The sequence below is a fragment of the Rosa chinensis genome, chromosome 7 (genome assembly GCF_002994745.2).
Source record: "Rosa chinensis cultivar Old Blush chromosome 7, RchiOBHm-V2, whole genome shotgun sequence".
Taxonomy (NCBI): Eukaryota; Viridiplantae; Streptophyta; class Magnoliopsida; order Rosales; family Rosaceae; genus Rosa; species Rosa chinensis.
This window is the reverse complement of record NC_037094.1, coordinates 22,468,008-22,492,967: the sequence shown is the minus strand read 5'-3', so window position 1 is coordinate 22,492,967 and position 24,960 is coordinate 22,468,008. Positions and strand designations below refer to the sequence as shown.

At 37.4% G+C, this 24,960-nt stretch overlaps 1 long non-coding RNA gene across 1 annotated transcript; it reads left to right on the top strand.

Moving 5' to 3' along the window:
• The first annotated feature begins 1,816 nt into the window (after positions 1-1,816).
• On the top strand, positions 1,817-2,028 carry LOC112180336. Its single transcript, XR_002928217.1, has 2 exons — positions 1,817-1,877; positions 1,935-2,028. It is a non-coding gene; the product is annotated as an uncharacterized LOC112180336 (long non-coding RNA).
• Positions 2,029-24,960: the final 22,932 nt, after the last annotated feature.

Below are 24,960 nucleotides of genomic sequence, written 5' to 3'. Positions count from 1 at the left end.
ATAAATAAAACTATCAACATATAAATGTGATACAAATAACATTCTTTCTAATTTTTATGTGTTCTAAGCAGTTAGATAATAGATTTATCTTTCCATTATGTTATCGCTTTGTCAAAGAAAATAGAGTAGTCAGTTGAACACTCTTTGCTAATTAGTGCATGTTATAATACATTACTTATTGTAATATGGGGTTCAGTCTCTATGTCCCCTTGTATTATATGGTTTCATTAATCAAGGGTTGAGGGCAACCGAACCGGCCTTCCCTTAAAAAAAAAAAAAAAAACCAGTTAGATAATATAATTTTTTATTGAATCAGTCATTCTTTGTTATAATATATATATTTTTTAATTCAAACCTATAAGGGCGGTAATATCATTCATTTTAAGCCTGAATGACCATTACATATCTTTCCGCTGCCATCTATAGACAAACAAAAAGTTGTCTTACCCATAGTGGTACATAGAACTAGGTCCACTTATTAGATATCAAATACATCAAAAAAGGGGTCTCTTCCTTCAGTACTACTTCAGAAAATTCACTAAAAACACATAAAAATGCATAGCTCTATAAACACTAGAGAATTATTGAAAATAGACTAAACTACTAACATAGGGTTCCCTAAACAAAATACGGATTTAAAAGAAAGAAAAACTGACTAATTAATTAACAGCCCACAAGGCCCAAAGAAAAGCAGCACCCAAAGCCCAACCTTGACTAGCCCGACCCAGTTCAAGCCTCCACTCTTCTGTAGAGAACTACCGCATGCAACTGGAGTATCTCTGATGCTATCGTCGTCGTGAGCCTACGTCCCTCGCCGCACCTTAAGGAAACATTATGACCATCACAACGTTGCCATCCAAAAGACATCAAACGAAGCTGGAACATCTATGTCAAACCCAAATCCAAAACGGGTTTGTGCTCCCTACACCCCAAGCCTCCAACAGATCCTCGAACAAGTGTCATAATCGCCGTTGAGAAAAACTCAAACCCCGTTGTCGACATTGTCCCATGAAGCAGTGTCCATGAGACCATGACCACTTTAAAATCAGAAGAGCTTTGAACCCGAGCAGAACCGCCCACTCGTTGCCTAAACCCCAAACACTGCAATTTCGGAAGCCAAGGGCAATACAAAACCATTCTCGTCTAGCATCATCCCAACACCGACGAGGCAAGTGCCAATGCTGACGGTAGACGGTATGGGACGAGAAGAAGATTCTTGGATTTCCTCACTGCATTTGCTCCCTGACCGTATGTGGCTAGGATTTTTTTCCTCATCTTACTTTCTTTGTTATAATATAATTACATTATCTAATAATATAGTTTCTCTTTTTAAAAAATAATGCTTGATATCCCATTTCAATTAAATCCATTCTACGTACCAACGTGATAAAGTAATATGGGGTTCACATCCAAAACCAATTGGCAATGGATGGAGTGGCCCAAATCCTTATAAACTCATAGACAATGTCTCATTTTTCCCATGTGGGATTTATACTCTCAACACGCCCCCGCACATGTGGCTAATTTTCAAGCCATACACGTGGACAACTTTGGGTAACGTGGAGCTTGTGTGGCCGTGAGGCATGCGCATGTGGGTAACTCGCTCTGATACCTAGATAAAGTAATCTGGGGTTTACATCCAAAACTAATTGACAATGGATGGAGTAGCCTAAACCCTTATAAACTTTATAGGCAAGGTCCCATTTTTCCCATGTGAGATTTATACTCTCAACACAACGAATAAAAAAAAGATGAAATGGTAAAGAAAAGGAATAAAAAAGATGTATGGCATTGTTTAGTTTGTTATGAAGTTCGATTTTTTTTTTTTGGTCAATGATTGTATTAGAAGATCCAAAGGATCAAGCAAAATACAAGAGGTACATAAGACCCCAGATAAAGAGGCACAAAAGGCCCCAGATAACAAAATACAAGAGGTACATAAGACCCCAGATAAAGAGGCACAAAGGCCCAGATACAGAGGCACCCAGGCCCAGCAAATGAGGCACACAGGCCCAGCAAACATTTAAATAAGAAAACCCTACAGAAATAGCTATCAGGCCCCAAGAGGAAGACATCTCCCTTCTCAGAACCCTACTGCCGCCGATTCCATATCCTAGCTGGAAGAGAAATAGCCGCCATAGCACCATCTTGCCTCTTTCAACACCGGTTGGGACACACATAGGGCTCAAGAACGCCCATGAAGCACCGAGTAACCTAGCAGTGTGTGTTTGCCGAAGCAATCGAGCCACACGCAATTAGGGAACGAATAAACCACCAACGGGCGTTAGATCGTTTAGGGGTGGTGTAGAACGAAGCAAATCTGGAATCCATAGTGACCAATTCCATCCAAGAGGATATAGACTTATTAACAATAAAACAACGAGCACAAAGAAATTACTAACTATAGAGCAACTAGGAAGAACAAACCACCGGCAAGGCCCATAAACAGATGCTCGGCCTAACCACCACACATTCGGAGGCGCTGTGGCACACCAAACCGGTTGGCAGCGCACACCGCCGACACCACGCCGCTGCGCCATAGCCCCACATCGCTGTGCTGTAACCCTGCACCACCGCACCGTAACCCAGCGCCGCACCACATCGCCGACCACCTTGGAACCCGGAAGAAAGGAACAGAGCCACCCCCGTATCGACCCTGCCATGAGAACTAGCTCCCGTCCACCTCCCCCATCCCAGAACCAGTGGAGACGCCAGAACCCGCATCGAGCACCGATCCACCAACCCCGAGCCGCATCCCTGCCTAAAAGCCACGCCAGTAGCCTGAGCCATCATCCCCTCCAGAACCGCCACTAGCCGGAGAAGAGGTGGGAAGGGAAAAATAAGATGCAAACAAAACAACAAAGGAACTGCGACTAGAAGCCCGAACAAGAGAGTGCTCCCCCGACTCTCAAGCCGGAGATCAGGATCCGATTGGATCTAGATCTCGGCAAGAGAGAAGGGGGAGGATGGTTTTAGATCTACTTTCTCTCTCTAGTTTCTAGAGAGAAGGCAGAGCTTTTTTAGTTTTAAGTTTTCTTTTACAACACGACTGTTTGATTATGAAGTTCGATTTGGTGGTCCAAATGAAACAAGAATCTAAGAAGTCATCACTACTTACAAGTTACATGCATGTTTCCCATATCTTGTATGTATATATATATGGCAAGTGGTGATTAAGTACTCTCATCCTTGTTTGAAAATGAGGGTGTGTTCTTGAGGTGTCCATGATCAAATTATATTTATTTGACTCTCATTTTCCCAAAAACTGTCAATTATAAAAAAAAATAAAAGAAAAAAAAAACTAAAAAGAATGCTATAAATTAAGATAAAACTTCTCTATAGTTATCAATGTTATTATTATAACGAGGTTATTTCTTAATAGATGTGTAGTTAAAAAAAGTGTTTCTTGATGAAAGTTGTTTAGACTGTGTACCATATTAATGGTGCAACCTGAGATTATTCTTAGAATGAGAGTACATAAATACTAAAAATCTTATGCCAAGAATCTATAAACATGCTTGATAAATTAGACATATTTTAGCTTCAAACAACAAGGTGTTCATGTTAACAAGTTATGACATTCCCACAAGCTCAAAGATGCATGTGGCAAAAACTCTAAGAAGTAAATTATTGTCCAAAAGAACTTTAGAGAAATATTTTTTTGTTCTTAAATTCATTTTATATTGTTGGTCCTATTAATAATTATTAATAAATGTAGGGAAATTTTTGAGGATGACCCCAAAAATACATTTTTATAATTGGCTCAAGTTGAGGCCATAATTTTTTATGAGTAAAAAAGAAAATTTTCCTATATAGAGTATCATTATCTAGAAGTTTTACTATATTTTATGAGACTCGTTATATATCACGAATAATGATTTGTATTCATCACGATTGTTGCTTAATATTTATGCGATTATAGCATTTAAGAGGCTAATCAAATAGCTCACGATTTGTTGGTTTAATGGCTCTGCCTTTTGTATATAGAAGGTTGGTTCAGCTCATGGGTAGCTAGTTGTTGTTTAATTAAAAAAGAGAAAAGAAAACTAATCCAAAAATAGTCTTGACTAAATTGTTACTCCATGTATTTTGCTCTTTAAAATAGTTCAGTCTCTCACATTTTAAATTCAACATATTACTTCTTGTTCTTTCAATTTCTCACCCAATAGGTCTAAAATGTCAATTATACCCCTCATTTCCTCCTATTTTTAATTTATTTTTTCTCTTTTATGTTTTATTTTTTATGCTTACTTCTTTTCCTCTTCCACCACCTCTCTCTCTCTCTCTCTCTCTCTCGTTGTTCCTCCAGGCACCACTATGACTCACCTTCACTGCCATCGTGCTCACAGGGCTCCGATGAGTCAAACCCAACCTCTCTCTTTGCTGAAACCAGTCATCTCCCTCATCTCCTCTACATCTCACTCAGCCCTACTTTAAAATTTGGATAACCATATTTTCTGGGTTCATTGAGCTCATCAGGAAGAGGAAGACATAGGTGAGAGAGAGAAAGCTAGAAGAGAGAGAATCTTTGTTCTCAGTTAACCGGAGATCCATTCTCGGCATCTTCCCCACTGGAGCAACAGTCACGCGCTCCAGGCGCTGATACCATTAACGCCTAAAACTGATTTGGACACCAAACTCTCTCTGGGCACCCGACTTTTCCTTTCTTCATGCATCCATCCCTGCATACAACGCCGCCAAGCTCATCTTCTTGCTCTCGTGAGGCAACACAACCCTCCCACCGTGATACACCACCAAGCACGTTGTAGGAGGGGGGGGGGGGGGGGGGGGGGGGTGGGGGTGTGAGAGAGAGAGCGAGCTCGGTGGTGGAAGAGGAAGAAGATGCAAGTAAGGGAGGGGTATAATAGACATTTTAGATATATTGGGTGAGAAATTGGAAGAACAAGGAACAATTTGTTGAATTTAAAAGGTAGGCACTAAACTGTTTTAGGAAGCAAAGTACAATGAGTAATTAGTATATAGTCCCATAGTCTTTCTTATAAAACCAAAAGTTTCCCAAGTTCCAACTAAACAAAATTTATTAGAACTCAAAGGTTTTTTTATTTTTTATGAAAAAAATAACTCATATACAACAACTAGTTTATTGTAAGTCGAACTCACGACCTTCCACTTATAAAGAGAAAACTTATGTCACTAGACCAAATAGTATCGGGCAAAAACCAAGATTTTAGTAGAAACCAAGAAACCAAAAATAATATAATGAAAATATAAAAAAATATGAAAAGAGGTGGACCTGGATCAATGCTTTACAAACGTTTCTAAAAATATCACATAAATAAAACATTTGTAGTGTCAATTGACCCTCCTCATATCGTGCAGTATATATAAAGTTTAAATAGTTGAATCTAAAAAGTATAGGTTCGTTAACATCTAGATTTGTAGTATAAAACTAACGCTACATCATGCATACTGCTAGCACATGCATATGGTGCTGCATGTAAACACAGGTTGTTTCAGATTCAATACAATATTTCGATTATCCACTATACTTGAGGCATAATCCAAGATGATGTTAATCTTAGTAATGATTAATGCCAATATTAAGTTGCAGTTCCATATATAATTTAATTTAATTTCTAAAGTAATATGTCATCATCACCCGTTTTCTTAGGTACCAAGTTTAGTTGCATATGATCAGCGATTAGGTCATGAATTGAGAATGGATCGATTAAGCCAATTGAAGAAGTCCTAACCCAGGTCTAAATTGAATGAAGTAAAAGGTTGAATCTTGAACGAGTATTTTTCATTAATGAAAGACTATATATTCAAGTCATCGTTGATATGTCAAAATGTGTCTGGGAGAGATTTTTTTGTCTTGATTGGTAAGTATCATTAGTCGGGATAGTAACCAAAACGTACTTATATGTTGGGAAAAATTCACCAACGGTGTCTGGACACTTAGGGGACTTTCAAAATGATACCTGAACTTACAAAGTTATCAATGTGATACCTGAACTCATTTTTTTGTATCAACGTCGTACGTACGACCAATTTCCGTCACGGAGCCATTAAATTTTGCATGTGCATCGCACGTGAGTCACTTAATGAAGACAAAAAGACTGATTTACCCTCAATTTTTTTTTTTCTTTTTCCTTTTTTCTTCTTCTTCTTCTTCTTCTTCTTCTTTTTGGGTTTCTTTATTCTCTTCTTCTCGCCTTGCCAACACCACCGCAACCAACACCAGACCACACCGGTCGATCAGTTCAACCAGCACCACCGCCACGCCCATCGAGCCCATTTTCTTTCTCAATCTCCTGCGAAACCCTCTTTCTTCCTCATGGTCCTCTTCATCTTCGTCCTCGTCCTCTTCAACAATGGGCAACCTAACCCTTTGCATCCTCAGTTTCTTCTTTTCTTCTTCTTCTCCTCTCCGTCTTTGGCCCTCGATGTGTTGATGGCTTGATCAGTGAATCCACCGACTACTACTCTAGATTTTTTCTCTTATTCTCCTCCTCCTCTGGCTCTGTCTTTGGCCCTTGATGGCTTGATCAGTGAGTCCACCGAAATACCTAATCACCGATGGTAAATAGGTATTCTGAGAACCAATTCATAAAACCCAAATTGAAATTGATAAAGCTAATTAGCTAAACCCTTTTTGATTTCTGGCCATCTGGGTACTGGGTTGTTTTTTGGTATCTGAAATTGTGTATATGTGAATTTGTGGGTTTGTTGAATTTTTGTGTGTGTGTAAACGTGAATTTGATTTCTGGGTTGGGTTTGCTGAATTTGTGTGTAAACTTGAATGGAGTTCATGGATATTGCTGATGTGCAGAGCCATTTTTTTTTTTTCATTTGTTAAGAAATTCAAGCCCCACCAAGGTTGAATTCCTGGATCCGCCCCTGGGTCGGAGGAGAGAACGAGAGTGGTGGTGGCTAAGTCGTTAGCGGCGGCGGCGGGGATGAACTCGGAGTGAGCGGGGAAGCCTCAGTGCACAATTTCAATTTGTTGTAGGATTTGAAGTACGGGAAACCATAAACATCTGCGGTGCATGAAGGTGGATTGAGACACGGCGGCGGTGTTTGATCGGCGATCGGCGGTGGGAATCGAACGAGTAAGATGATTTTGAATCTTGATGATTCAAATCAGGGGAAGAAGAAATTGAAAAAGAAGAAGAAGAAGAAGAAGCAGAAGAAAGAAAGAAAAGAAAAAAAAATAAAAATTTGAGGGTAAATCAATCTTTTTGTCTTCATTAAGTGACTCACGTGCGATGCACGTGCAAAATTTAACGGCTTCGTGACGGAAATTGGTCGTAGGTACGACGTTGATACGAAAAAATGAGTTCAGGTATCACATTTATAACTTTGTAAGTTCATGTATCATTCTGAAAGTCCCCTAAGTGTCCAGACACCGTTGGTGAATTTTTCCCTTTTATGTTCAATCTATCTAGAGTCTAGACACATATACATTCCATTACGCAATGCTCAAACAATCAAACTACGCATGATTTATAATAGGCTTATGGCTTATCGATACCCAACAAATTTAAGATTTAGACCCTCTCGCTTTTTTTTTTTTCCGGTTTATTAGATATTATTGTTGGTCGATAAATACAAATAAAAAGAGTAGGGGTGTGCAAAACATGGTACAAACCGTGCAAACCGACTAAAATCGACCGATAAATATGGTTTGGTTAAGGTTTTTTAACTTTAAAAATTGAAAATCGGTTCAATATTGAACCAAACCATTTATGGACTGGGTTGGTTTGGTTTCTCTTGTACTTAAACCGCGGAACCCGAACCGACCAGTATGTATAAAATATAAGACAAAAAGTTTATATACACACACACACACACACACACACACACATAATAAATATATATTAATTTGTCTGGATTGTTCTAGGTAAGTTCTAAATCTCCAGTTATAACTTTATTCTTAAATGATATACTATCATATTGAATTCAAGGCCCAAAGGCCTAAAACCTTAGTATATAATCGCTACAATTTTTTTGATCCTTTCATATCACATCTCTGATCTCTCAATCTCTCATTCTTTGACATCATGCATATTAAGCTAGTATTGATGGCTAAGTCGTTAAATAAGTAAATCACTTTGAATCTAATTTAGGTTTTAGTTTTGGACTATATGTTTTAGATTTTAATTATTGAATTTTAAATTTAGATAATTTAACATAATTTCAATTCTTGAGATTGAATTTTTACTATGAATTTTTTCATAAATAGCATGTTAATAGTATATAGGTGAAAACTGCCTAACCGACCAAACCAAACCATCTTTAATTGGATTGGATTAGGTCGGATTGAGTTTTTATTTTTATTTTTTTATTTTTTATGACTAGTTTTCCAAAATGCCTAAACCGCTTACTTTGACATAGAGACGGTTTGAAGTCAAAACCGATCCAACCAAATCCGTGTGCAGCCCTAAAAAAGAGGAGAAAGTAGTTGAAACCATTTAGTATGGTGCCATAAATCTCTCCATTTGTAAATGAAATGTAATGAATTCGACTCACAAAAAAGTTGAAAATTAATAATTGTAATTATAAGTTGTTGATGTGATTAAAAAAAAGAGAGAGAATATTTCCCTACACATTTATCTGTATACCATATGTACTAGCATTATGGGTGCATGTTTTTCTTGTCACATATCTAATATATATGTTGTTATATTGACAAATTAGTCCAAAAAAAAAAAAAAAAACACATTCAAACGTGATTTAGGATTAGTTGATTGAGGTCATAATATTTTTAACTCACATTAAAAGCATTTCCCTTGATATTAATTTGCTAAACTTAATGTTCTAAGAGCATCTTTAGCAGACTCTCTATTTCGACTCCTTAGCTATTTTGGAGAGCATGTTTAGTTTTTTATCAATTTTAGCAGCTGCACCAGACTCCTAAGTGACTCTCTATTATAACTTTTAGCTATCTCGCTCCTAAATATAGAGAGCGGGATGAGGCTCTCTATAATTTAAAACATTCCTTTTAAGTTATTTTATGTAATTTATAAATACATTTAAACTATTTAATCTTCATTTAAAAAATAATATAAATTCAAAACTAGCTAAAATAGAGAGCATTGATGCAGACGTAATTCTAAAGTGGCTAGCTAAAATAACTTTTTAGCTACTTTAGCTAAAATTTGACTCAAAAATAGCTAGCATTGCTAAAGATGCTCTAACAAATGTACTATTATTCTTCTCCTCTCATGATCAATGGATTAATCATCTATCTATCTCTCTCTCTCTCTCTCTCTCTCTCTCTCTCTCTCTCTCTAACAGTATGGAGAACCCAATGGCCATATATATGTACAATGAGAGAGACTTCCGTACAGCACCCGCACCACTTGACAGTGCGGCGGCCCAATCAGTTTCCAGGCAGAGGAGTATTTTGGGTATTTCACATTAAAAATCAGGGGCAATTTCAGAAAAAAAAAAAAAAAAAATTATTTCTTCTAATTAGAGGGCCGCACCGCCACGTGGTGCGGCAGCCCATACGCAAGAATTTCTCATGTACAATTATCATTATTTCATCACTACATGAACAAACAATTGGCGCACTTTCATTTTCATGGGGAGATTATGATAAAAGGTTAAAGTGCACACCATGTATGGAAGAATTATATCCTTCAATTAATTATCATGATTCATTTCTTTCTAGTTGATGATATAATATTTAGTGCAGACCAAAAGGTACCTTTCCACATTACTAGAGTTAGCACACCCGCATGTTAGTCTTATGAACAATAATGAATAATTAGATGGTAGTTATCTCTTAATATAACTCTAGTTAATCACGTTTTAAATATCGTGAATGTGAGATTATTCGATTTAGTAATATTTCTCTTTATGTTGTGGGATAAAGTTTTTAGATTCTCCGTTCCTCGATCTTTTTATGAAAATGAAAGGAACAACTAATCTAGGGTTTAGACCCGGTACTTTAATCATACATAGAGACCAAGGTCAAAATCTAACATTTACTGAATGTCTACCAACCACCAATATCGATCGATCCCACCAAATTGATATATTGATCAAAGCCATAAATTCTCTGCTCAGTGTTCACTCGTTTCAGTTCATTAATCGCAGAAACCAACTTTATGAAGTCTTGGATATTAACACACACACACACACACGTATAGCATAGCTTGACCGTATCAACTATTTAGAACTGTGAAATTTCATGAGGATCGTTGGCGCTATTCTAACTTCTTTAGTTCTTTTATTAAAATCTTCGCTTCTTTTTCCAAGCCATCACTTTTTCCTCTTTTGACAGAAGTCACAGTACCAATTTTACGACGCCGCTATGTGAGACTGACTGGCTACAAGTCTCTATAAGATCAAAGTAACTAGCTCTGAGATTGGTTTCCAACTACCAGATTCGTGTATTTGTGTATTTATTCAACTAGGATGTTGTGAATGCTTTCGAGTTTAAGGAGATATCCTCCGATGCAAAAATAATGCAGCCCTAATTTTCAAAATTAAAAAATAAATAAATTTTCTTGCGTCATTGTGTATTTGCGTCATGAAAAATAATTCATGATACACATGCATCTTGATCTCACGCGGTAGTTGTGTTAAACTTAACTTCCTTCTCCATTCCCTTACCATATATATTGATGGGGACGTCCATTTTAATCCCTTTTTCATGCTGCCTCTTTTTCGGGTTGACTTATTTAAAACAGTAACAAAGCGAAAAGGGTACACCCTTTTTTTGAGTTGGGAAATGCCTCTCACTTTCTCACTCAACGCTCCAATAATGGTGACACGGAAAGGCAGAAAACTTGATCCACATACTCACTCATCATGTTTACTAAATGAATATTTGATTAGTTTTATAGTGGGCAATAGTGGGAGAGTGGGGATCCCCACAAGGAAAATACAAATCCGTGTTAAAATGACATCTACATCTTTATATATCTATCTCTAAAATATCAAGCATGTTTGCCTCATGGCTCAACTATTGTTACTATATAGTGGATCAAGTACAACGTGCCACATGCCAATGGCGCGGATTTAACTTTTTTTCAGTTTTTTAATCATATATTAGTGATAATCTAATTACGAAATGACATGGAAACGGAAAAGGGGATTCATACATGGGACTTTTATAATCCACAAAGATACACTACTGACCCACACAGCTACCCGTAATCATATAGATGAAGATCAACAAGCGACCTCTTGCTCCAAATTAAATTAACACACGATTATAATGATTAATGAACTTAATCTATACATATTTGAGTTGAGAATGGAGACCAAAAGGGGGTGGTAGAGGAAAATGGAGAAAGATACAGATGCTCTTTCATTTTGGTAGTAGTTCGATCGAAATTAAGTGGAGGGGTACGACTCCGAGTACATCAACATGGAATGACTATTGTTTGTCCTTATAAGGTGAGGAATCAGAGCATGGTGAAGGCAGGGAAAGCTTTTAAATACGAATAATGTTTTGGTCCCTACTAGATGTCCAATGTTTTGGTCCCAACTAGATGGGACATTCTCATCTTTTACGAGTAGAATTAGTACAATAGCACTATCACACGTTCTAGGTAAGAAAAAAATTGTGTAGGCGTTTTTTGCACATAAAGACTTCACTAACAGAGGATAATATATCTAGGGTAGGTCTTGTGTTTTAAAACGATTTCATTGAGAGTTGGTGAGCTGTGACCTATTGGTAAGTTATAATTTCAATATTGTGAATGTCGTGAGTTCGATTTTCACTAACATATGTAAATATGGAGTATGCCAATGATTTTTTGAAAAAAAATAGAAGAAGAAGATTTCGTTGAGAAACAAGTTTCTATAAATTCCTCGCTAGCATCTCGAATGTATGTCAGGATTGATCTACTTGTGTAATTCTCATCTAATCTTTTTGTAATATAAATAAAAAATAAGAATTTAAAAGACAAAACAAGTACGCTCTTCTCTATTCTCCACATTTTTCATTCCTCCAACTTTTTTGCTGGGTGGGAATAAAAACTCGCTTTCGTGGTCGGTGGTCAGGTTCTGGGTGTATAATTTTCTTTGTAGCTTTAAATATATACTGGTTTCAATGGTGGTGCACCAGACTGAAAGTGACTACCGCATACGCGCATGCATCAGATAGAACACAGTCGTGAGCAAAATGACAGTGACAAAGAGATACCTGAGAAACAAGTTTTATTTTTATTTTTATTTTTATTATTTTTGCCAAAGAAAAATTTAGGTTATAGAAAAGCTGCTCGCCAACAAGGCCATGCTGAACCACCACCAAAGCCCGCAACAAGACAAACAGAAAGACCTAAAATAAAGCAGCTTTAGCGTGCAATTATGCAAATAAGCAAGAAACATGCAGACGTGAGAAAGAGAAGAGATCGAGAGATATATGGAAGGAAATCCCAACTACTAAACTTTAAATTATAAGGATATGTGAAATGCATATATATGGATTTTAGTAGTGTTTATTTCCATGACTTTCTCCTCCAAATTAGCATAGCTTAAGATGAAGGAGCTTATGGCATCTTGATTTTCACATTGACACATAGGGAAAGAATGTTATTGTTGATTACGTCAACTTCTTGTATATGACCTTGCCAAAAAGATATAAGGTTAATTGCTTTAGAGTCAGCTACTAATTAACATCAACAGAGGCTTTTCCAGATCATATATATCTGATCTTTTTGATATTCCTAATGATGAAGAGAGTTCTTTTATTGTTGCAGTAATACTATTTACACACAATTTTGTTTTCATCGCCAGAGAATTTCATATTACACATCTCACCTTATACCAGAGATATTTTAATTAACTCAAGTGCGCTGATTGATCGATAACAGAAAAAGAAGCTCCACTTTACTATTGTATTCTGTTGATTAATCAAAAGAGGGGCATAAAGATGTTTGATACCAATAGGACTACTACTCTTCTACTACTACTAATACCTAGAACTTTGGAAACGGATCGCCTCCTTCTGAGACCGAGAAGGGTTGTGTGTGACTCGGGAAAGTAAGGTAATTTTCCTACAACTTGAACATTTTTGTTGTCAATTTGACAAATTAAGTGCTTTCTTTTTTCCTTTTGGTTTAACTTTTCATATTAGGCATGGACCAAAGTTGTTAGGGAATGCCACCAGGTCAAGTTCTAGCTAGCAACATCCTAATAAATTCCTTATTGACCAAAACCCCTATGGTCGAGATTTATTTATTTATTTAATATCTGACATTCTGATTTAAAGACGAGATATGAAACATTAGTTGCATTTATAAACCTACAAATGTACAATATTTTCATCATGAGACGACAATTAATCTTCCTAATATAATGTAGAGATCGATAGACATATAGTCAAGGTAATATTTTTAACTACTACATATAGAAAAAAAATTATAATTTAATTAAATTTATTCGATACGTGAGGTTTCTAAGCAATTGTATTCAATTTTTTTAACAAAAAATGAGTGCATAGCGAATGAGTGCTTGTAATGGTCTTTCACTGTTATGAAAAGAAAAATAGGGAGAATTCTAAAGGTGTAAGACAAGTTTGAATTTTGAGAAAAAGTTGCATTAATTTCATCAAGACAAGTTGATCAATCACTCAGACTTTTCAAGTACAATGAAAGAGGTTTACATTTCTGCACTCTTTTTTTTTTTGGTGTCACCCTGCAAGCCAATTGATGATGTCCTACGATAATAACAAACTGAGTCTCATAAATCGTTATATCCAACTTCATTGACATATTAAGGAATTAACTAAATGACATGGGCTCAATTCCAAAATCTCATATATTGCCATACTTTTGCTCCCACATGTAGTACTAAAATTATCTTTAATACTTAATAATTTACATACATGGCGAGTTACGATTTAGCAGTCATCAAAGCTACTAACACTGTACTGAAAATCTTCTTCATACAGTCACCGTCAAAACTCCAAAATCACACATGCATACTTTTTGTTTGTTTTGTTGAACTCAAGATCTCTACCGATAAAAAATCTTGCTCATAGCCAAGAAAATCTTGAGCTCCAAAAAAGTCGGAGCGATTCCGAAACCTAAATCTAGGTTTCGTGAGCAGTGCGGTGGCTTCCCTTGGCTCCGATCTACAGCAGGGTGCTCCGGCGTCGTTTTCTAGACAAAGGAGGACGAGACTTCGATATCGGGTTGAGTTGTGGTCGACAGCCGTGGTCGGCATCAAGCTTGCGGGGGAGGCTCTTCTTGCATAATATGTTTTCCAGTCGGAGTGAATCGGCGTTTCGGGACTAGAGGAGGAGATCGGTTGTGGTTTCAGGACTAGAGGAGGAGGAGATCGGTTGTGGTTTCAGGACTAGAGGAGGAGCGAGATCGGAGCTTTCCTGCTACAGATCGGCATTCGGATCGGCGGTTAGTGCAACAAGTCGCTAGCACAGGCTTGGTGGGCGGTGAGATGGTTACCACAGTCCCCTGCCTGGGGAGGCCGCCAGACTGATTTGGCTGTGGCGGGTGGCTTCTCGGAAGGGCCAGATTCGGCGGCTGGGTGTGAGGCGCGTAGGGTGTGGGTAGTGGGCCTTGGGTCTCTGCCTTTCTGGGCTGCAGGGATGCAGTCTAGAGAATTGGGTCTATAGCCCAATTCCCCTATTTTCTCACACTTGGGTTGAGTTTGGGCTTTTTGGGGGTGGTCTGTCCTGCTTTTTGTCCTACATCTGTTCCTAGAATGTTGTTGTGGGTGTGTTGAACGTCGCGACGTACACCAAAAGGGTCTTAGGCGTCAAGATATTCAGGACATTGGTTCCATTTTTGGGTAGTGTAGGATTAGGGAGTTTTTTTCAATTCTGCATTTTCTTTTTCAGCAGTTCTTTTAGGATTTTAGTTTTCAAGTATGAATTTCTTTTGGATTTAGTACTCTTCGTGAGCTTGCATTGTAATATGAGGGATGCTTGTACCCTTCATGCTTGATCGAGTGAGGTCATCATGATTTCGATCAATGGATTAGTCTTCCGTTACCCTAAAAAAAAAAAAAAACTAAATGACATGGAAATGGATGAAACTGGATTCATATACACTATGAACATATTTATATATAAACACACACATCACCCTTTTATAATTATATTCAACAAAGATACACTACCGACCCACCTGAATAGTATTGTAATTAAAAAGATGATAAAAAAAAACGGCTACCTGCTCCAAATATATATTATAAACACCATTAATTAAGCTAAATAGATGGAGTTATAAGACAAGACCAAACGAATGAGTTACGAGTAGTGACGGCTAGAAGGGGTGGAGGAGGAGGAGGAAAAAGAAAGATATGCAGATGCTCTTTTGCAAGTTTGTTAGTGCAAAAGTGGAGGGGTCAGACTACATCAACATGGAATCACCAATTTTGGAATCACCATCTTTGTCCTTTCAAAGTTAAAAAGACTGAGAAAGTGAATATATACCTTTTGTAATAGAGAAGAGTCTAGATCGAGTTCCTAAAGTACTAATTGATTAACTAAACTACTAATTAATTATAGTCGAGCAGTTGAGTCATAACAATCAGCATATTTTCATCTAAATTGCAAGCTAATTTATAGTGTGTGTGTATATATATATATAGATATAGATATTTATTTATTTATTTTGACATTCTCCTTTCGGATTGTTCGTGGTATTTTAAAGACTCCCAAGACTTAGAGATTAATCTGTTGGGTGCTCGGACATTCAACAGGACATTGCAGCATTTTCACTGGCCACGTTTATAATTTAATAAATAACACTAAACCAACCCAGCATACGAACACAGGACGTGGGGGTTCCACATCTTATGATTCTTATCATATTTACAATTTTTAATATTTATATGGTAATCAATAAGTTCTGGAATCATAAAAATTAGAAAAATGATAGATTGTTGAGTTGTTTAGAAAAAGTTATGCAAAAGAAGAAAAAAAGATAACATATATAGTAAAGTTATGTCTTCGCAAACATTTTGACATTATAAGTAATCTATATGTTAGTTAAAAGAGTGGTTCTATTCAGACCTCCTAATTTACTATCTAGACCTTTTTAAATTTTTGTACATTTTTATTTCCTACTTTACCCCTTTTGAAAACCCTGTTAAGTCATTGGGGGAGAAGAGAATAATATATTCTCATCTTCTCTCTCTCTCTCAAAAATTTTCCAAATTGATGTTTGCAATGAGAAAATCTCTTTGTAAGTTGATGATCAAACAAAACCAATATAAAAAGAACCATCAAAACCAATATCCAAATTGATTTTTCAACATATATGTCACGAAGCAAATGGTGTGGCCGATAGATTAGCCTACCTTGCTAGATGTGGTAATTTAGATGCGTTTTCTTTAGAAGAGACTCCTGTTATTATTTAGGATATTCTCTATGAGGATCTTTGTAATCTTTCTTGTGTAGCTCGGGGTTCAGGTTATATGTCCCCCCCGATGCAAAATTTTAATTCAATAAATGGAACCGGGCGTGGGGTTGAGCCTCCCAGCTAGGTTGGGTTCCAAACCCTTTTCAAAAAAAAAAAAAAAAAAACCATCAAAACTACAGGTGAACCAATCTTTGGCGGGAAATTGGTGATTGACGTGTCATACTTCGGGTGGCACCTCCACAGTGAGAATCATGACCTTTGCTAAGAAACATCTTGCCCAATTTCAATTGGGAGAGATTATTCAGAGCACCGCCGTGCACTTGCACCAACATAAATGAATGGTTAGATTGCATTAAATACACTTTTTGTTTATTAAAAATAAAGTTGATAATAAATATCAAGGGTTGAGATTATTTTATAAGGGTTGGGTCACTTACACCGTCAGTGCATAGAATAATTTCCATTTCAATTGGTGATTTCGTGGTTGCTCACTCACAAGTCACAAGAATTATCTGGATTTACTCAACCTGGTCCGTACTCTCAAGACAAAGATGTATGATGGACAGAAGCAAGAGCTGACATGCATTGCCTTCGATTCTGACATTAATTGGATTTGCATCTTCTGTGGCCGATAGTAAGTGCTTCAAATGTGGCAAAACTATTCTTCATAGGCAAAAGTCATCTTTGTGGCTGTCTGCCTGGTGTTTTGTGGTGTGTATTAGGGGTGTGCAAAACATGGTACAAACCGGCCAAACCGGTCAAAACCGACCGATAAATATGGTTTGGTTAAGGTTTTTTAACTTTAAAAATTGAAAATCGGTTCAATACCGAACCAAACCATTTATAAACTGGGTTGGTTTGGTTTCTATTGTACTTAAACCGCGAAACCCGAACCGACCGGTATGTTTGAAACATAAGAGAAAAAGTTTTTATATATATATATATATATATAATAAATATATATTCATTTGTCCGGTTTGTTCTAAGTAAGTTCTAAATCTCCAGTTATAACTTTATTCTCAAATGATATACTATCATATTGAATTTAAGGCTCAAAGGCCTAAAACCTTAGTATATAATCGCTACAATTTTTTGATCATTTCATATCACATCTCTGATCTTTCAATCTCTCATTCTTTGACCTTTAATACTATCATATTAAGCTAGTATTGATGGCTAAGTCATTAAATAAGTGAATCACTTTGAATCTAATTTAGGTTTTAGTTTTGGACTATATGTTTTGGATTTTAATTATTGAATTTTAAATTTAGATAATTTACACAATTTCAATTCTTGAGACTGAATTTTTACTATGAATTTTTTTATATAAATAGCATGTTAATATTATGTAGGTGAAAACCGCCTAACCGACCAAACCAAACCATCTTTAATTGGATTGGATTGGGTCGGATTGAGCTTTTTTTTTTTGATGACCGGTTTTCCAAAATGCCTAAACCGCTCACTTTGGCATAGAGATGGTTTGGAGTCAAAACCGATCCAACCCAATCCGTGTGCAGCCCTAGTGTGTATTGTATAACCAATCCATGTACTTGTTGAGAAAAAAGAAACATCAAAACTAGTGAAAGATTGTAAATTGTAAATACAATCAATAAGTAGGGTCAAATTCTTGCAGACCCATATAGGACATGATGTTGTAAGCTACAGAGGTGGTACTACTCCCAGCAAATAACAATTTCAACAAGTGAGAGCTCATCTGCAATTCAAATCAAGTTTTCTTCTTTTTACATTTCCCAAAATAAAGGCCACGCATATAGTTAAATTCTTTTTTTTTTCTTTCCTAAAAGAGGGTAAAACGGGAAATAAATTTTTACAAAAATTAAAAGAGGTCTAAATAGCAAATTTATTAGAGGCCTGTCTAACTAGAATTACCCTAATTAAAATTTTGACACTGCAAACTATGTCGAGTTTCCACTAAAATTAATTAGTTAGTGATTATGCTCCTAATTTTTCAAACATTGTACTTTAAGAAGAAACTACTTATTAATTCTTGATATTTCAAGAATAAGTTCTTTAATTTCATTACAATTATTTATCTTAATGATACCAGATTTAGTAAATATCAATAAAAATATACATGAGAAGGCCATGACTCATCATCAGGTATACATATACATAGGACTGTTAATGGGTCGTGTCGGGTTAGGTTCGTGTTGCGTCAAGATATTTGTCGTGTCACAAAAAATAAACTCAAATTCAACCCATTTAATAATCGTGCTGAAAATTTAAACTCAAACCCAACCTATTTATTAAATGGGTTACCCATTTCCAACCCGCTTAATCTATTTACTAAATAGGTCGTGTCATGTTGGATAAAATGACCCATTTAAGGGTTAACATTGCTACCTATTTCAGTAAAAAAAATGCATAAATTGATTGAATTCACTAAAAACTCCACAAGACGAAGAATATAAATAATTATATATAATTCATAGATAACTAAATCCAATAATGGTGAAGTAAAACATTTCAAATTGTCGAATCCTAGGATCAAATACTACCAACTTCCAAAATTTCAAGATGAAGTATATCATAATCGGGTTATACGGGTTTACTTCGTGTTGGCGGGTTGACCCGTGGCCAACCCATTTATTAAATTGGTCATGGCGGGTTGACCCGCGACCGACCAGCATTTTAATTGTGCGGGTTCAACCCGCTTTATTTCGTGCGGGTTTCGAGTCGTGTTATCAGGTCGTGTCTGAATTGACAGCCCTACATATACATGCTTCTAATACAAAGTCCACATGGATCTTAAGCTAACAACAGGCTTATATTTCAAGTTTAATTCAACAAAGATAGACTACCGACCAGTACTCTTAGTTAGAAAAGATGAAAAGTGGCGTCGTAGCTGGAATTAACAAAACGTAATTAAATTGTATTTATAATTGAGCTAATTAAGCCGCTAAGGTGGAAGTAAAAAAGTGGAGTGGTCAGAGTACATCAACATGGAATCAAGCACATATATATAGCTGCTCAAGTCATCGTAGAGACTGAACCGTCCATGAAAAATAAGTACATGATCGAGCAGAGATCTTTTAAATAATTTTCTTCTACTTACACATGAGATTCTTAATGTCAAAATGTCCTTAAAAAACATCTTATCAGGGTACCTCTTTGTCTTCTTAATATTTTTCTGTAACTTTAGCACTCTCGATCGACTATGAGTCCATATATGGTATGCACCATGGTGTCATCACATATATATGCTCTAAAAAAATGCTAGCTATTTTTCAAAAAGATCTGAATCGTCTTAGAGTTTAGGCAAAAAAGCATCAAGAAAAGCGGAGCAAAAAAACCCTAGAGTGACCTAAGCCTTTTCGCTTCAAAGCCCCGTCTGACGGCATGCCCTTAAGACATCGTCGTCGGATGGGCAACTTCATTCTGTGAGTCCACCAGTGAGGGGTAGTGGTGTAGCTAGGATTAGAGCAGGAGGTTGGGTGCATCATCTGACTCGCGTACAGAGAGAGCGTGACAAGCAATTTTGTGCCTGTTCATCCGTACCCGATTGGAGCTTGGGCAGAGGATGTGCGCAAGGGTGGAGCAGCGGTGGTGGATTGGTGGTTAGAGGGGACGACCTTAGTCACCGAATTGGGATGGTGTTGCACCTCCCCTATATTAAGGTTGTGGAAATCTAATGGAGGGTGTGGCGATTCAGCCATTAAAGTCAGTGGGTGTTCATGGCTCAATGATGCAATGGTAGTGGAAGTACAGATCTGTCAACGCTGGTTGTCTGCTGTTGTGCGTGTCTAACAAGTTAGGGTAGATAGAGGTTGGGCATTTCCTAGGCTACTAGGCCCGTTCTAGTGGTCTTACTTTTTGTTTTTCTTATGTATTGTTGGTTATTTAAGGCTTTATAGTTTTTTATTCACAATCTGCGATAGAGTTCAGTGGGCTTTGTCCCGACTTGCACGCTCTGTGTGCATTGTCTGACGTAGAGAGATGGCGATTCATTATTAGATGGATGCAACCTCCTAGTGGCAGGATGAAACGAAGTGTCATTAATCTTAATTCCAATTTGCAACATATATAGTGGGAAAACTATTTTATTTGTCCAGTGATGCTCTTTGTAAGTGTGATTTTTCTAGTATGTCACCGCTTGTGATTTTTCTGGTATATCACCGTTATTGTAAAGCAAATGCAGTTTCCACAAGTGCAACAATTGCTAGTTGGTGCATGTTAGAATATATTGATATTGTAGAGATTTCTGCTATTATTGCAGGACAATCTCTTGTTGTTAATTGTAATTTCAGGGCTAAGACACCATGTTCCCCTCATGTATTCTACAGTTTCATTAATTAGGATTTGAGGACAGCCGCACCGGCCCTTTTTCTTCTTTAAAAAAAAAAGAGAAAAAAACAGCTATTTTCTGTTTCTACAGTCTTTATTTCACCTCTCGTTATGCAATATGATTTTACAATCAAAAACGTCTATTTATGAAAGTAACTGCATTCTCTTAAGACCATTTCTGCTCACTTTGCTTTCAATACTTGAAATAGTTAGATAACTAAATGAAAGTGACTGCAAAACGCTCATCAGAATACAGTTGCGAGCAAAACACAATGACATAGAGTTTTTTTATTTTTTATTTATTCATTTATTTTTAATACAAAAAATGTGATTATGAAAATGATATCGACTTAATATACCAGCTTAGCGTGCCATTTTTCAAATAAGCAAGAACCATACGTGAGGATGCAAGGAAATCCCAACTACCAAACTTAAATAATTAGATTATATGTGTTAGCGTGAGTCATGGCATAACATTAGGAGTGTAATATATATTGTAATTTTATCGTAGTTAGTACTTACCTATTCTATGTGTGGTAGAGAATAGAGACCTAAGTCAATTGTATTCATGTAATCCTCTTTATATATCTCCACTGTGAGATTAATAGATTATCAGAAAATTCATTCTCTATATCTCGTCTTATTTGACTCGGTATCAGAGCAAAGATCTGAGAGGACTTTGTCTCTTATTTTCTACTTTTAATTTTCCTAGTTCGAGGAATTAATTCAAAAACTCCATTGTTAGGGTTATTGTTTCCTTCACGGCGTTACTCTCCCGTCGTTATTCCTCTTGCGTTGACATCCGTCCAAGAACGATTAGATCTTCTTCTTCTTGGACTTCGACTTCATCAAACCAGCCGCCTTCATCACCTGTCCAGGTCGGCTTTGTCTTCCTCGTTCAGACCTAACGTTTTGCTTGGGCACCAGCACCAGAAAATCAACTCCAAGTCTGCTTCCAGGTCGGCTTCGTCTTCTCCAGATCAGTTTCCTCCACCGGGCCGTTCGGTCTTTTATTCAGTCTGGTGACTTCATCAGCAAGGTTTCCCACCAGGCTTCACCAGCCACTCTTATCCTCAATACTCTTATTGCAACGACCTTGGACATGTCTGAGAGACTTGTTGGAAACTAAATGGATACCCTAAAAAGAAGGGTTATCGTCCTAAGACAAAGGCAGCTGCAGTTCAGTTGGTCCAAGAACCAGACTTCTATGGCGTAGCTGGACAAGATCATCATACGGCAGGTGGGGCCACTCCTACTGCCTATATAGCTAGTCGCGGTAAGATTGGTATGGCTTTAAAGGTTTCTAACTTTGTTGGTTCTAATACATGGAGTATTGATTCTGTTGTTTCCGATCATATGACTTATGATAAATCGTATTTTACTGAATTGTCTTCCCCACCAGTGTCCTATGTCACCAATGCCAATGGTGAGGCATTCCTGAGTTAGGGTCAAGGTCAGTTCATATTACTCCTACCTTAGAACTTCATAATGTGTTATATGTGCCTGACTTGTCTCATCACTTGATATATGTTCCACAGTTGAATACTAAGTCTAAATGCTCTGTAACCTTTTATCCTATGTATGTGATTTTTCAGGATCTTCTCACCAGGGAGATAATTGGTCAGGGGTATCTGAGGGGCAGGTTATTCCATATGGATCAAACATAGGTAGGGAGAAACCAGGAGCACAGTCCCGCGCCGCTTTGACTTCAAGTTTTGATAAGCTAAGTGAAATTTGGTTGTGGCATCGCCGTTTAGGGCATCCGTCTTGTAGTCTTATAAGAAAAACCATGCCTACTTTCTTTATTGGTGTGGATGAGTTTGTTTTACATTGTGAAACATGTGTTTTGGCCAAGAGTCATCATGCTACTTATTCTCCTAGTGTTTCTAATAAAAGTATTATTCCTTTTGAGTTGATTCATTCTGATGTTTGGAGACCTTCTAGAGAGTCCACTGTATCGGGTATGAGATACTTTGTGTTGCTTATTGATGATTGTACGAGATTGTCATGGGTTACTCTTCTTAAAACCAAAGATGAAGTCTGTCCAGCTTTTCAAACTTTTCGTACTCTTGTTCAAACACAATATCATAGCACCATTAAAGTCCTTCATTCTGACAATGGGGAAGAATATGTTAATCATGCTTTCCAGGAGTTTTTCAAAACCCATGGGATTATCCACCAAACTACATGTCCACAAACACCAGAACATAATGGAGTGTCCGAAAGGAAAAACCGTCATATACTTGATATGGCTTGTGCTCTTCTCTTTAGTGCTCATATGCCTATGTATCTCTGGAGCGATGCTGTACATGCTTCCTCCCATCATATCAATCATCTTCCATCTAGTGTCCTTCAAGGAAAAATTTCATTTGAGATTCTTGCATCTCATGTCTCCTTACCTTCATTTCATAATCTTCTAGCTCATGTCTTTGGTTGTGTTGCTTTTGTCCATGTTCCTAAAAACCAAAGGTCTAAGTTGGATGTCCGGGTGCTTAAGTGTGTGTTTGTTGGCTACGGAGGCTATCAGAAAGGGTACAAGTGCTATCATCCACCCACCATAAAGTACTATGTCACTATGGATGTTACTTTCTTTAAGGACATAAGTTATTTTTCCTCTTCAGATACAGCCCTTCAAGGGGAGAATTCATATTTTAAAGAGCTGTATCATGGAAAGTGGGAGGAATTAGAAGGAGGAGAAGAAGTCACGCAGGCAGGAGGTTTTTTGACTGATCCAGTTGAGACCATCAACTCGTCACCTCCAGAAGTAGAAGCTCCAGACATCCAGGCACCAGTTTCAATCACTGACATTGAAGTTGAAGACACAACTGCCCCCCTTGCCATCGCTCCTACCCCTGAACCATAGCTTCCTAGTACTGAAGATCACTCATCTGAGGTATGTCCACCCACTGATAGTAGTAGTAGTGAGTCTAATGTTGGGCAATATGTGTTACCAAATAGGACTACTCGAGGTCAACCAGCCAAAAGATATGAACCTACTCTTGCTGCCAAATCAAAATACTCAGTAGCCAATTATATGTCCACTTGGAGATTGTCTAAGTCATATGAATCATTTGTGAATCAAATATCTGCTGTATCAGTACCTAACAAGGTGCAGGATGAGTTGGGGCATCCAAAGTGGAGGAAGAGATGGAGGCGTTAGAGAAGAACAATACTTGGCAACTTATGCCTTCACCACAAGGCAAGATGGCTGTAGGTTGTCGTTGGGTGTTTATCGTAAAGCATAATGCAGATGGATCAATGAATCGGTACAAAGCACGCCTTCGAGCAAAAGGGTTTACTTAGACATATGATGTAGACTACAATGAAACGTTTGCTCCTGTTGCCAAGATGAATACTATTCGGGTTCTGCTCTCGTTTGCTGCTAGTTTAAACTAGCCACTCCGACAATTTGATGTCAAGAATGCGTTTCTTCATGGAGAGTCAGCTGAGGAGGTGTACATGAGCCTTACACCTGGGTATGTAGTTGCTTCTCCTAGTGATTTTGTATGCAAGTTGAGAAAATCTCTGTATGGTCTCAAACAGTCACCTCGTGCTTGGTTTAGAATATTTTCAGAGTTCATGCTGAAGGTTGGTTACAGGTAGAGCAATTCAGACCATACCTTGTTTCTCAAGTATCAACAAGGGAAGGTAACAACTTTAATTATTTATGTGGATAATATGGTAATCACTGGCAATGATACTGTTGAGATGGATAGGTTGCAGATACAGCTAGCCTTTGAGTTTGAGATGAAGGACTTGGGTGAATTTAAGTACTTCTTAGGAATTCAGGTAGCTAGGGGAAGCGAAGGGATCTACATGTGCCAGAGGAATTACGTTCTTGACTTATTGACAGAGACAGGTCTATTGGATTGCAGACCTATTGATACTTCTATTGAGCAGAACCACTGTTTAGCTGAGTTTCCGAATCTGGTACCTATTGATCGAGCTCGTTATTAGAGGTTAGTTGGGCGCTTGATTTATTTGGCTCATACTAGACTAGATGTTGCATATGCAGTGAGTGTGGTGAGTCAGTTCATGCATAACCCGAGTGAGAGTCACATGGATGCTGTTATGCAGATTTTGAAGTACTTGAAGTCAGCTCCAGGAAGGGGAGTAATGTTTTCTAAACACAACAACATTCTTAAGGCTTGTGGCTTCACAGATGCAGATTGGGCTCGAAATATTATAGACAGGAGGTCGACGTCAGGTTACTTTACCATTGTGAGAGGTAATTTGGTTACATGGAAGAGTAAGAAACAGAAAGTTGTGGCACGATCTAGTGCTGAGGCCGAGTATAGAGGTATGGCTCATGGAGTGTGTGAATTGCTGTGGCTAAGAAATT